The sequence below is a fragment of the Anthonomus grandis genome, chromosome 1, assembly GCF_022605725.1.
Source record: "Anthonomus grandis grandis chromosome 1, icAntGran1.3, whole genome shotgun sequence".
Classification (NCBI taxonomy): Eukaryota; Metazoa; Arthropoda; class Insecta; order Coleoptera; family Curculionidae; genus Anthonomus; species Anthonomus grandis.
This window is the reverse complement of record NC_065546.1, coordinates 34,157,599-34,172,924: the sequence shown is the minus strand read 5'-3', so window position 1 is coordinate 34,172,924 and position 15,326 is coordinate 34,157,599. Positions and strand designations below refer to the sequence as shown.

At 31.5% G+C, this 15,326-nt stretch overlaps 1 long non-coding RNA gene across 1 annotated transcript; it reads left to right on the top strand.

Annotated features, from left to right (window-relative positions):
- Positions 1-1,093: 1,093 nt before the first annotated feature.
- On the top strand, positions 1,094-14,278 carry LOC126734928 (uncharacterized). Its single transcript, XR_007660210.1, has 2 exons — positions 1,094-1,242; positions 13,964-14,278. It is a non-coding gene; the product is annotated as an uncharacterized LOC126734928 (long non-coding RNA).
- The last annotated feature ends 1,048 nt before the right edge of the window (positions 14,279-15,326 follow it).

Genomic DNA, 15,326 nt, shown 5'->3' with positions numbered 1-15,326 from the left:
CTTTTTATTGTTAATCCAAAATCTAACACAAATAAGTTAAATTAACATTATTATATGTGTTAATTGATAGCTGAAAATTTTCTCTTTTAAAAATGTGAAGTACTTGACAACAGAGAATCATCAGAAGGCATCAATTATCTGAGATGAAGAACATAATATAATATTATTATGAAAATGTAAATACGTTAATTATTCTCCTAGTTTTTGTACTAATTTATTAGTACTCTGTAGTTAAAGTCGATTCGTAGGGTTTCTTTAGGGTTCTACTTACGTTTGGCTTATTATTTTTATCTATAGTGTTTAGTTTTTAAGTAGTTTATCTTGTTTAAGAGCCCCATTTTGGCCCCAATTTAGGTTATATCATTATAAATCCCTGTAGTTCTAATTTTCTAGAATTTGTATGCTTGCTTGCTTTGACTGTCAGTATTCTCCTAAAATTATTGGTCTCTTTCGGCAAAAACAATGAAGATAATTCTAAATATTTCGAAACTGTTCCATCGGGTTTTAAACAGGACGCACTTCGTGACAATTCATTCAGTTTTAATTGTTTAGTCAGTTTTTACCTTGGAAATAATTAAACGACAGTCAAGGCGAGTTAGGTTAGTGTTTTTGACGTTGACAATAAAAGTGTGTTCCCGAGTTTCGTTATAATATTATTTTTCTTATCCCTCTAAATCTACCTCTGTTCATAATAAATTAATTTAAAAAAAAATGTTCATCGACCTGCATCACTATTTTTGTCTAGCCATTGCGATATATCCTACCAATGGTTTAAACTGTTAAGCGGCCATATTATATACCAATTTGCAAACGTGAATCTGCCGAATTTTTCCGGGTGTAAAACTTTATTTTCCCCATTATATATTAGGTTCTTGTGGAAGCGCGAAATTCGAATATAGTGATGACGTCTTTTTAAAAGCGATTAGTCCCTATCATTTTTTAAACTGTAAGCAGCATCTTATTGCACGTAATTACTCATATAAATGCACCGATTACAAAATAAAAATAACTCTTGACGTCAATAAACGGAGGTTTTCTTTATAAAAATAAGCAAAAGTCCGATTTAACAGAATAACGTAGAAAACGTCAACGTTCTTTATCCTAGACTTTTATCTATACTTTATTCGCGTTATATAACGTTTACAACGCGCCTTATTGGCATTATGCCCAGTTTCAAGTAAATGAGGAAAAAATACAGGTTTTAACCAAAATAAACTTTTTCCCCAAGTGTTTATACAGAAGGTAAATCTGTTTATAATAAGTTCTGTTGGGTCCATATGTACATATAATAAAAACTATAAATAGGAACATAAATTTTAAAAAGCTTGGCTGATATGCAGTTTAGGCGGCTCCAGGCCGCTCTTTGTTATATACGCTTTTACTGTCCTGGACCGAGATTTTATATTGAAGCAATATTTTATTAGGTTTAGTGTTTAATATTGAAGAGTAAAATTGTGATAAAAACTATTTTAAGCAGTACGGTCACTAATATAAAACAAATAATGAGTGTTTCCAAACTTGAGTCATTTATTTTAAGTGCTTATAGGACTCGTCAAAATATATAGCAAAAATGACCTACGGTGTGTCCCAGGATGAGGGAATTTATTCGTAAAAATGACAAAAAATTTTGTATTTGAAATTTGACTGTTTGGCATCCAGCCCTGCTTGATTAAAAATAAAATTTTGCATATTTTTATTTTTTGAAAATCAAGCATGTCTTGATACGAGCATTTTTTTATATTTTATGAGTAGGTAAAGTAGTATTTTTAGGCAAGATATAAAAAAAGTTTTTAAGAAAAAGTTGTTTAGAATGCAAAATTATGCTTGAATACCAAATTTCATAACCATATGCCTACTTTGATTTTTACATTTTGTGTACCAATTAATTTTTGTATTTATATTTAATTAACTAATTTATTTATCTAATAGTTAAATCACTGATCTAAGAATAACAAACCATCCTCAAAAATGTGTTTGTAATAAAATGTACATAGTACGTCTAATTGAACAAGAAAATTTATTTTATTTACTTATTTTAAATTTATTCAATGTAGCTACCTCCATTATTGAAACATTTTTCAATATCTTTCCTAAACATTTTAAAAGAATTTCTAATTTCTTCAATGGAAATTAAATTACAAGCGTCTCTATTTCTTTATTTTAGTAATTCCCTGTTATTGGGTAATGGCTGGGAATAAACAATTTGCTAAATAAAAGTTTGGCGTTTCATTGGACCAAAATCGACTATTTCGAGATGAAATTACACCATTTGTGTGAAAATAATAAACGGCGCGCTTCATCCCCCTCTTCTTAAGTATGCTGGTTTGAATGCTTTAATATTGTTGGCATGATAAATTCTTTGTAATTCAGATTTGCTTATGTTCAGCACCGCCGATAACTTTACAATAAGATAATGACATAAGTACGTTTTTTGTACATAACTTTGACAGTGACAATGTTTTATAGTGCTCATTCAGCTGCCTCATTTAATTGAGAATGTTTATATTTTAAAAAGTTCGACAAAAACTCGTAAATGCAGCAAAAAAGAACCCAATATAATAAGCGCCATTCCACGAGCAAAAAATTCGTACCGATCATAAACAGAATTAGTCCAAGGGCAATAATTTTCACTATTTTAACTATTAATATTTATTTGGTTTTTGTTTAAACTTTCAAAAAAAGGATTAAAAATAATTAAATAATTTATAAACGTAAAAATCTGGTTAAGAAATTCGGTATTTGGGCATAATTTTGCATTCTCAACAACTTTTTCTTATAAACTTTTTTCATATCTCGCCTAGAAATACTACTTAAACTACTCATAAAATTTAAAAAATGCTCGTATCAAGGCATGCTTGATTTAAAAAAATAATAATATGCTAAATTTTATTTTTTAATCAAGCAGGCCTGAATGCCAAACTGTCAAATTTCAACCCCAAAATTTGTTGTCATTTTTACGTATAAATTCGCTCATCCTGGGACACACTGTATACAGGGTGTTTCTTAACCTATACGCATAAACTTGGGAAATTATTGCTAACGGCAAATAATTACTAATAGTGAAAAAAAATTAGTAAAATAGTTTTAGTTACGGAGATAAACGACTTATTAATTAAAATTTAAAAAAAACGTAAATTCTCCAAAATAAATGTTTATTTAACTATTATAGTGTAACTGTTCGAAGTTATTTCCATGACTTTCAATACATTATTGAGCACGCCTAATCCAAGAGTTGCAGACAGCAGCTAATCCAGGTTGTAGTCGAATTTCCTCGGCGGCAGCAAATATCCGATTTCTTAATTCTTGTTCATTGTCAACTTCGGTTACATACACCAGAGATTTTAGGTGGCCCCAAAAATAAAAGTCAAGCGGATTAAGGTCGGGTGATCGAGGAGGCCATCCAATTGGACCACCTCGGCCTATCCATCGTTCGGGGCACATTCGATCCAAATGCCGTCGCACTGGTCGCGTAAAATGTGGTGGAGCACCATCGTGAAGAAACCACAAATTCTGCCTAATGTGAAGAGGGACTTCTTCAAGGAGTACCGGCAAATTTTGTGGCAAGAATTGTAAATAAAGAGCACCAGTTAGACGATTATCCAAAATGAATGGGCCAATAAGTATTCCGTTTACAATTCCAGCCCACACATTTACTGAAAATCGTTGTTGAAAGTTTGTTCGCCGAATGGCATGCGGATTTTCAACTGCCCAAAAATGCGTGTTGCGAAAATTGTGAATACCATTGCGTGTGAAAATTGCTTCATCCGTAGCTAAAATGTTCCTGGTAAAGTTTGGGTTTAACTGCTGCTGATGTAACAACCACTCGCAAAAGTTTACTTGAGGCGCATGATCCCTTGGAAGTAAAGCTTTGTAAGAAGTAACCCTTTGGACGTGAAATGGATACAGTAATTCATGCCTTAAAATTCGCCAAACTGTGACTGGTGATAATCCAAATTGCGTTGCAATTGTTCTAGTGCTTATGTCAGGATGCTCTTCGATGATATCTAAAATCAAATTCTCCAGATTTAAAATGCGCCTAGGTCTAATGGATCCACCATGTTGCCCTGGCCTCGGCCGCAAATTTCCAGTTTCTCTACCCCGCTGAACCACACGCAAAAAAGCTTCACGCGACGGATGATACCTATGAGGAAACCTTTGTGCATAAAGATTAGCTGCAGCCACACTGTTTTGTCTTGATTCCCCGTATGCCAGTAACATGTCCATTAGTTCCTCATTTGAAAAATTATGCGGTATAATTTTAATAAAAAACGAAATACGACCATAACTGATAGCAAAGTAGGTATACTACTAAACATAATAAACATCATCCGGACTTGTTTACTTCTTAATTTAAAAACAAAATTCCACCTGATAAAGTTATTACATTTTTATGAAAAAAAAAGAATTATCTCAGAAAATAAAAATATTTTACTTAATTTTTTTTTCACTATTAGTCATTATTTATCATTAGCAATAATTTCCCAAGTTTATGCGTATAGGTTAAGAAACACCCTGTATAAAAGTTGCATAATAAAAATACATAAATAATAAAAATATAGTAAAACATTAAAAATTTTAAAAATAAGAATGTGAATAAACAATTTTTTTTATATTCTCGTGTAAATTTTTATATAGGTTTTTTGCTTACTTCAGTATAAATCTTGAGTTCGATCAGTCGTATCAGTCTTTTTTATTAAAAGACGCACTTAATGTTATAAAATTAATCTTTAATACTCACGTATATTTTATAAGGAGAGTGTGTATTTTGTGTAACCAAACAAATAAACATAATACTACCTATCGAAAGGGCCAACAAAATACTGCCGCAACATGCAGGTTGTATGCGAAAAGATTTCTTGTAAGGAATCATCTGGCCCACATATGTAAATTTAGTTATTAAACTTCGAGGCCAAGGAGGAGGTTAGGCTGGAAAAGAGCTGCTCAACCTGAAATGTTCTAAATTGAGGACGACATTTTAGAAATAGTCGAAGAGGAAGAATTCTCAACAACCGTTATCATTATCAATGGGTGCAAGCGTTACAACCTGGAGATCATCCTAAATGGGTTGTATTTTACAAGTGGCTTTTAGAACAGCTCAGCAGAAATAAAGATTTCATGAAATTAATTTTGTGTACAGACCAGGCCACATTTACAATACATGGGGTGAAAAATTTCCATAACAATTATGTTTGGGCAATAGGAAAACGACACTAGAGTCTTATTAAATGTTTGTGTTGGTGTGGCTTGCTTATTGGGCCCTACTTTTTTCCAGCTCGACTAATCGGTGAAAGTTATTTTCTTCAACACAATCTAACATAATTAGTAGAAGATGTTTCTCTAAATATGTTGTTCCTACATGATAGGGCTCCATTACATTTTAGACGATAAGTTCATGAACATGTAAATAATGGATTTCCGTATAGATGGATACGGAGCAATGGACCAATTTCTTGGCCTCCTTACTTCCAACATTGAATGCCTTGCGATTTCGGGCTATTTAAAAGAATTTATGTATCATGATGGAGTAGTAAATACTCCGCAAGAACTTAATAAAGATTTTTTTAAATATTTTTTAATAATGGAAGTACATACCTCTCTTATTATGCAACTTTTATATAGGTGTTCTCTGGTATGTTATCATCTTTTGACGAGTTCTATAAGGTGTTAAAATAAATGACTCTTTAAAACTTTGAAAACTACCCCGTATATTCAAATTATGCACTTTTTTAGCAATTTCCATTTCACACAAGAAAGAAATTTAGCTAAGTTGCTTTTGGGTTGTGTTTTGTCTATATAAAAACGCTTTAATGCGATGAAAACCTCTAGGTCCTTACACTGTAATATCATTTAAAAAATGCCTCAATTCGATAATTATTGGTTTTTAGCATTTTCTAGAACCTTTGCTCTCTCATAATATATGAATATCGACAGGGAGAAATCTTATTTTCTAGCCGGAAAAGTTCGGTAAAGATAACGGTTCCTTAAGATTACGGCAGTAATAATGGCGGCTTGATAGTTGTACTTGAACACAGTGGTCGGACGTAAGGCATTATGCTAAGCAAATATTGCAATACAGTGGATACGAAGGATTAGATATTTTTTAAGATTTAATCCACTGACTGACTGACCGCCTGCTTTCTTATGGGTTTTGGAACCAGGAAATCTCCGCAGCTTCTTGTAATGATTCAGGATTTCTCGAGTATGTACATACATACTCGACGATGTATATACAAGGTGTCTACTATAAAAACCGCCAAACTTTAAGAGGTGATTAAACAAGTCACTTGCAACAAAAACGTCGTATAACAGTTTTTTGAAAAGTTGTTAGTTCTTCTGGTATTTAACATTTTTTATTTTATCAAATTTCTTTGTTTTTTTTTCATATAAATAAGAATATATCCGTTATTCTTACCACCGCATAAAATTTAGATATACCATCTGAAAGAGAATTAAATTTGCTATAAGATGCGTATATTTAAGTTTTTGAGTCATTTTTTATACCGGGTGTTATCAGAACTTAAATGTAACATTTGGGAAATGTGCAAAATTAGTGGTCCTTCTTCGTTGTCGTTTTTTTTTTTTTAAATTCGGTAAATAGGGACATGTTTTTTTTTCAGCAAAAACTTCTACATTTAATATGCTTTCCAATGATATACTTACTTTTGTGATAGCTATTTGTTTTCACAGCCATATCATGGGCAAAAGAAAGAAAACCACAAAAATTGAAAACTTTCAAATTTTATATTTCTTGATTGACCAAAATTAAAAAATCAAAATTTCATTAAACAAACCTAAAATTATAACAATTGTTAAAATGTCTTCTCTCTTGTTCAATACATTTGTTGCATCTTCTTCTGACACTATATCAACAACCCGTTCAAGTTTAACGCGTTTTTGTCTCATTTCATTGCAACATACACTAATTCGATTAATTAGTTCGTCTCGAGTATTAATGTTAATATACATTAGATTTTAATGTGCCCCAGACATAAAAGTCAAGGGGCGTAAAGTCAGGGTTTCTGGGCAGCCATCTTACCGGACCGTTCCTGTTCCAGTTCCTGTCTAGCGGCTAAGGGGTTTTCTTCCAGAAAGTCAACAAGGTCATTATTTAATAAATTTGAAAACTCATTGGAATTGAGCCGATCAGGAAGTATTACAGGCTCGAAAAGGCGACCTCTCATTAATCCATACGTTGAAATGTGAAGCAATAGTCGCATTCTTCTGTATGCCATATATGGTTATTTCTTAAATTTATTATTCCGGCTCTTGTAAATGTTGCTTCATCTGTCCAAAATATTTGATGTGTTCCCCACTCTTGCAACTTATTTAAGTACCACCTACAGAATTGAAGCCTCACCTCACCATCCACTGGCAATAAATCCTGGACTTTTTTCAAATGAAACGGATGCAAATTATTTTTTTAAGAACTCTATGTACAGTGGAATGGTGAATCCTTAATGCATCACCAATGCGGCGAGTACTTCTAGATCTATCTTCTGTAACAGCTCTCATAATCGCAGTTTCTTGTCTCCAGCGTTGACCATTTTGACCACCTTCTCTAATCTGCAAACCTCGAAAGGAACCAGTTTCGCCACAGCAGCGTCTGAACACTTCTGCAAATGTACTTCTATGGGGTTGCCGTCTATTAGGAAAACGAAGCACATACTCCCCTGCTGCCTTCCGCGAGTTTCCATTTGCGACACCGTAAATAAATAAGTTGTCAATGTTTGTGAAACTAGGCATTATTTTTTTAAGCACGTTTAAATCAAATTACTTATTTAACTACTTTAAGTCGAAGTGAAAACTTAATGACAGTTCTTGTCAAATTGTAAATATCTATGCTTTTGTTTTAAAATTAAGTAATACTTGTGAATTTTCTTTTTTTGCGGATTCATTGCCACTTACAAAAGAAGGAAAACCTGCCTTTTTTCTTAAAGAATGAATATCGCGATATGTTATTTGTTTACGGCTTCTCTAATGGAAATTTGTGGAGTTGTTGTGTTAGGGAAGATAGATCTTCAAGTACTCACCGCATTGGTGCTCAAAAGATCAAGAAATATAAAATTTGAAAATTTTTAATTTTTGTGGTTTTCTTTCTTTTGGCCATGATATTGCTGTGGAAGCAAATAGCTATCACAAAATTAACTATATCATTGGAAAGCATATTAAATGCAGTAGTTTTTGCTGAAAAAAAACATGTCCTTATTTACCCAATTTTAGAAAAACAACAACGAAGAAGATACCACTAATTTTGCACATTTCCTAAATGTTACATTTAACTTCTGATAACACACGGTATAAAAAATTTCTCAAAAACTTAAATATACCCTTCTTATAGCAAATTTAATTCTATTTCAGATGGTATATCTAAATTTTATGTGGTGGTAAGAATAACGGAGATATTCTTGTTTATATGAAAAAAAACAAAGAAATTTGATAAAATCAAAAAATGTTAAATAGGTACCAGAAGGACTAACAACTTTTCGAAAAAATCTTATATGACTTTTTTGTTGCAAATGACTTGTATAATCACCTCTTAAACTTTGGCGGTTTTTATAGTAGACACCCTGTATATATATATATAGTCTCACAAATCGGAAATTGTAAATTTTTAAATTTGTAATTAAACATTTTTGATGCTTCTTTTATTAAACAATAAGACTTTGGATAGACGATATAAATAGGATATATGAATTACGAGGAATGTATTGAAAGATCAACTTGCATTTTTCTCTTAGGCTAAATAATTTCTAATTTTTGCTGTAACTATGACTGCTATTATTTAATACAGTTTCTGCCAAAAACTTAATGAATAATTTCATAGTTTTTCTTGTTGTATTATGAAGACGAGTTTGTAATTATAAAAAAAAGATGATAATGATAATCTTGGTAAAAAATCAAGCTTGTAGTTCGTACAATCGAATAATATATGTTTAAGGTCGCTGATCTTTCCACATGATCAATTCGGATATTTTTTTAAACCAAATCTGTTCAGAGTTAAGAAATATTCCGTGCCCATTCTGATGAAAGTACTAATTTGTGCTCTGCCCTGATATTCTAATGTAGAGAACCATAGTTTTTTTCAGAATTCTGTAATGCTGGCTCTTTATGTCTAATGTCCTAGTACAATAGTTCTAGTTAATTAAAAAAGCACACATAAATTTCTTCCTATGTTGGCTAAATTGTCAGCGATTTCATTCACTGTAATATTGATAAAACCTGGAATCCAGCCTTTATTTATTTCGAATTATTCTTTACATCTAATATTATTTGTTTGATTAAATATTAGATATGGTCGAGATCTGTCCTTATTTTATTTGATTCGATTTCTTTTATTGCAATTTCTGAATTTAAAAGTACAAGGCATTTTTTGATATCTTTTTTTTCAGGCAATATGTTATTGCATTGTAGATTGCTTCAATTTCTGCCGTCCAAATCTTGCCAATCTTGTCTGCGTTTCGATATCCGTATGTATACAGGGTATCCAAAAAATAAGCCAAAAACGGGCAATAGAGCAGGTGCTCAGGGGTTCAAAAAAATATTTAAAAAAATCTATCTTGAGTACTTTTAAAATTATGGGCATTCATAGAAAACTGAAAAAAAATTACAGCCCCTGCTGTTGATCTTTTTGGTGCTGTGGTTACAAATTTTCGAATTTCTTTACAATTTTTTCTTAATGTAACCCTGAATAACCCTTTAAATTTCAAAACTAAATTCAAACACAACTGTTCACATTTTTCGGATATTATCAAATTTTTGCTCAACTTGTGTTAAAAATTGTGTCTTTTGTCCATCGTTTCCCAAATTTAACTAGCTGTGCTGGAAAGAAAATGACATCACTGGTTGGCAAATGATTTCAAAAGTTGGTAAATCCAATCTAGATTTCAAAATGGTAAGATACTTGCTAGGATATTGACTCAATAGGGGTATATTTAGTAGTAGTACATAGTCAAATGTAAGCCACTACTCTAAGCTAAGTTATTAATTGTACAGGGTCTTTCCCCATATATTAACCCCTCCCGCTACAGGGGTAATGCGAAAAGTTACAAAAAAATTTTTAATACAAAACTTTTGGGGTTTTACTTTAAATTTTTGAATCCGATGTCAACATTATTTTTTTCGTTTAGAAACGTCAAATTTTGACAGATGATCGGTTTTTTCTTATGGAACACCCTGTATATGACTTCATAGTTAAAAAGAGCCGAATTTTCTGATTTCAAATATATATAGTTTAACTATGTTTTATTAAACCGTTTCGGAAATATCGGGCTCCAAACTTTAAAAAAATATTATATTGAAGATCTTGGTAAGCGCTGCATTGTTATTGTTTGGCGTTTTTTTTTAAGATAAATGAATTGAGTAGAAACAATAAAAACAGAAGATTTATTATTACTAAGGTGATATTTAGCATCTTTTTGTTGACAAGGAAACATTATTTTAACAATTGTTAAACTTTAATTTAGACATAATTATAACTATAACTGCTCTATATGACCACCACCATTATGAATACAGTTTATATAATCCTGCTCAATTTTGTGTATTGTATTCCTTATAAATTGTCTATGATTTTGATTTTGATCATTTATCGCGGTAATAATTTTTCTGCGGAGCTCCTCGACATTTTCAGTTCTCTGTTCGTAAACTTTATTTTGCAGGTAACCCCACAGAAATGAATCAAGAGGTGTCAGGTCTGGACTGTTTGGTGGCCAACGAATTGGCCCAGTTCGTCCAATCCACAGGTTATATCTTTCATTTAAAAATCTCAAAACAGGTAACACATTATGCGGTGGGGCACCATCTTGATGCCTGAACTATTTGCTCGTATTGCCTTATGGGTAGATCTTCAAGTTTAGCTTCAATTTGATAAGTAAGCATCTCTAGGTATCTCTCTCCCGTCAAGTTGCCGTTATAAAAAATAGGTCCTATGACCTGGTCATTTAAAATTCCACACCATACATGTAGAGATTGCCGCCCTTGAAACTTAATTTCCCTTGTTATTCGGGGGTTTGTTCTTGACCAAAAGCGAACATTTTTTTCGATTGTAAATGCCCACGGTTGTAAAGGTGCACTCGTCGGTCCGCAATTTATTTTTTTTTAAGTTATTATCTTCTGCTTTTAGCACTAACATCTCTTGACAAAATTCCACCCGTTTATTTCTTTGCTCTACACTTAAAGTTTGAACAGGTAATATTCGATAAGCAAAATATTTATACTTTTTTAAAGTTGAATAAATTTTTTTGGCCGATCGATCAAGTAAATTCTGGCATCTTCTATGGAATGATTTGGGTGTTCTAAAAAGAAATTCAACATTTTTGATGGGCAATTTGAGGGAGACAAAGGCGCGAACATGATAGCGTAGATCTAAATGTATCCAAAAATTAGTAAAAACTTACCTACCTTCGAAATATAGCAAAATATGTAATTCTTCTTCTGGATCGACAAGAACTGTCCGATGTTTTCTTCGTAGAGTTTTCTTGATGCAAAATGCTCGTTCTATATTTTTAAACGTATTTTTTGCCGGAATGGCACGTAAAGGAAAGGTTCGACGATATTCCTCTCTGGCGGCATTTGCGTTATTATTATTATTATAAAATATACGGACGATGTCACATTTTTCTTTATCACTGTACGGCACTTTTTTACATTTATGGGTCAACAAACAAGAAATGACAATGTCATCTGAATGATTTGTTTTTTAATAAATGTCAAACAATAACAATGCAGTGCCTACCAAGATCTTCAATCTATTATTTTTTTAAAGTTTGGAGCCCGATATTTCCGAAACGGTTTAATAAAACATAGTTAAACTATATATATTTGAAATCAGAAAATTCAGCTCTTTTTAACTTTGAAGTCATATACAGGGTGTTCCATAAGAAAAAACTGATCATCTGTCAAAATTTGACGTTTCTAAACGAAAAAAAAATTTTTGACATCGGATTCAAAAATTTAAAGTAAAACCCCAAAAGTTTTGTATTAAATTTTTTTTTAACTTTTCGCATTACCCCTGTAGGGGGGGGTCAATATATGGGGAAAGACCCTGTACAGTTAAAATAAATGAATTAAAACGTTACTTAAGTCGCAACTAAGGTTAAAATGATCTGCCTCCATTCATGATACAACGTTTTAATTTAGATTAGTGTACACTTTTTCATAATTTTAATTTATCACTTTTTATTAATTATTGTTATTGTTCCACGTAAAGTACGTAAATTTAAATACCTTCTTTAAATGATGGGTGAACATGGCACCAGACTATTCTTTTACCCTGCCCTATCTACCTGTACGGATATTCCCTATTCAGAAAGACCCCTATGGGGTAAGTAAGACAGGTGGTGACGACTTAGGTCATTATTAAGACCTTTGCTACTGCAGTACTTTGCTATCCTCCGGTTACTATGCATCTTTCTGTATTAGTGTTGATATCGTGTTTTATTTATTTTGGCTTTTTTGTTTTTTATGAATGCCTATAATTTTAAAAGTACTAAAGATTTTTTAAAATATTTTTTCCGATTTCGACTTATCGTCGGTTTTTGGGACACCCTGTATATGGGGTGAAAGTTCTTGAATTTCTTATTAATTTGTTAGTGGTGTATTTTTTCCTGATTTAATTTGAGGTTTTAAATAAAGTAAACTTTTTTCTAAATGTTTATACAGAAGGTAAAACGTGTTGCTATTAAGTTTTGTTGGGACCATATGTACATATGATAAAAATTATAAATAGGGACAAAATTAAATAAAGGCTTGGCTTATATGCAGTTTGGGGGTTGCTCTTTGTTATACGCGATATTTTATTTTGAAGAAATATTTTTGTAGACTTAGTGTCATCACTTTAATAGAAAATCTAATAAAGCAATATTCAAAATTTGCACTGTATTAGCAGCTTCCACCTGACACAAGAAAGGAATCGCTAACTTGGTCTTGGTTTATGATTTGCCTAAAAACCCTTTAATGCGGTGAAAATCTTTCGGTATTTATATTGACATTTCTTTTTAAAAATACCTCGATTCAAAAATTAATGGTTTTCAGCATTTTCTAGAACTTTTGCTTCTCGTAATATGTAAATATCAACAGGAAAATTCTTGTTTTTTAGGCGGACAACTTCGGTAAAGATTTCTTAAGATTAGGGCGATAATAGTGGCGGCTTAATAGTTTAAGACAGTGATAGGACGTAAAGCATTATGGTAGGCAAATATTGTAATATAGTGAGTAGTTATTACAACTTTTTTTAATATAATTCAATTCCTGTCTGTTTTCACGTCTACTCTACAAAACCGAACTTAGTTATAAGATGTCCGGTCTCTGACTTGCCAAGTTGCCACAACATAACCTCAAAACCAAAACTGCCAAATAAGTCATAAAAGTCAAATGTCAATTACGGTGCTATCAACCGATTAAATATTGGCGATGAATTCAAAATTAAATCAATGATCATTGATCTACACTCTAAATGTGTCCGTCAATCTTACAGCAGTATTAACTGTTATAATTAAAGCAAATTTACCATGTCAAAATGTGAATTTACTATATTTATTAAATTAACCTAAATGATACTAGATTTAGGAAAATCACAGCTTTTTTACTGTCGATATAGTCATTTTGCATAAAAATTAATCCATATGGTTAAAAAACCCGACACTCTTACAGAACGTCACGAAAATTACAGAAGCCCGTAAAACTGATTGAAATACGGTTAAAATTCCTTGCTTACATTATTATAACATCACAGGTACCTGTAAATTCGAATGTTAGGCAGCTTGCATCTTAGTAGACCAAATGCAAGATCGAAATTGGTATATGAATAGAGGTACCAAGAGAATAGGTTATTTTATTAGACCAAACGTTCCTGCAAAAAATTTCACAAAAAGAAACTCATTAATAGAAATGCTGGGTACTCTGCATTAACGTGGAACCACTAATACAAAAATGATGCTAGTAATTCGAAAGTAATTATTTATAGTATTGGACCACACCAAGTTTAACAATTTGTTAGAAGAAACAAACAAAGAGATTTCCTAACAAATACTGATCCGCCTACAATTGGGAGTATTAAAAAAGAATGGCCTGTGCTTTTTACTAAAAAAGCTATATTTTGGCATTTTCCAAAGTTGACCCAAAAACCTAAGTATAAGAAGTTTACCATTTTTGACGAAGATCAGGACGAAATCGTGCTGCAGTCACTGAGGATACTGGCACATTACTTTAAAGAAGATTTGTCGACCTTTTGTTACCAATTTGACGTAAGTACAGGCTGTAAATATATAATTTTTTAATAGCTTACGGTTTTTTTTTAAGAACATCAAACCTGAAAGACAAGAAATATGGAATCGCATAAGTTTTGGAATTATATTAAAATTTATATTAATATGGATGTTAACGTTGTTTTGTTTACATTCGTTTAGTATATGTACCATTAAAACCAAAACCATTAAAAATAAACTTAGTGAAATTAAGCTTTTAAACATTACTTTAACAAAACATGTAGTTCAAAAAGCACACTATACACAATAAGAAGCCAAAATTGTTTTTCCTGCATGTAAGCATGTTAAATGTTTATAGCTTAATAAATCCTAATATTTTAAGGTTAATTCCATTAAGTTTATCTTTTATCCTTTGTTTCCCTACAAAATAAATTTGTTATGTTAAGATATGTTTAAATAAATGTATAAGGGAACATATTTTTATTTTTTCATAAAAGCTTTTAGTTTGGGATAATCCCACAATTTTTAAACGAATTTTATTTAAGAAATATTACAGCAAAAATAGATTATATCTAAATATAAAATAAAAACACAGAAAACATACCAGCATTTTTTAACCAAAAATATTATAGTTAATTTACAGGGTCTCTGAAAAATGCTTACCTTTTTACATTTTGCATTAAAACCATTAGACTAAATATTTAGTAATATTGCTTAAATATTACTATAATTATTGCTTACATTTTACAGAAGACCGCAGTAAAATTACAAAACAAAAAATTCACATTTTTACAGATATTTTAAATTTACAGTACTAAAATAAGTTTACCACTTCTTTTGCTGGCAACATATGACCTACTAAATTTGCTGTAAAACTACCACATTTTGATTTTCAGTGTACTGCCTTGAACAATAAAATATTAAAAATTTGCCATCTTTGTCACAACCATTTCAATAGGCCTCGGATTCGTAACATCCCTTATTCGATAAAAAACTAAAAGTTGGCCAATTGTTAAATTTTATTGTTAAACGCATGATTAAATTCAACCCCTCCGCTCCTACCCCGGGATTTTATTTATAGGCCCGATTTGGCTTTGTCCTTTTCTTTGTTTCCCTTTTGCT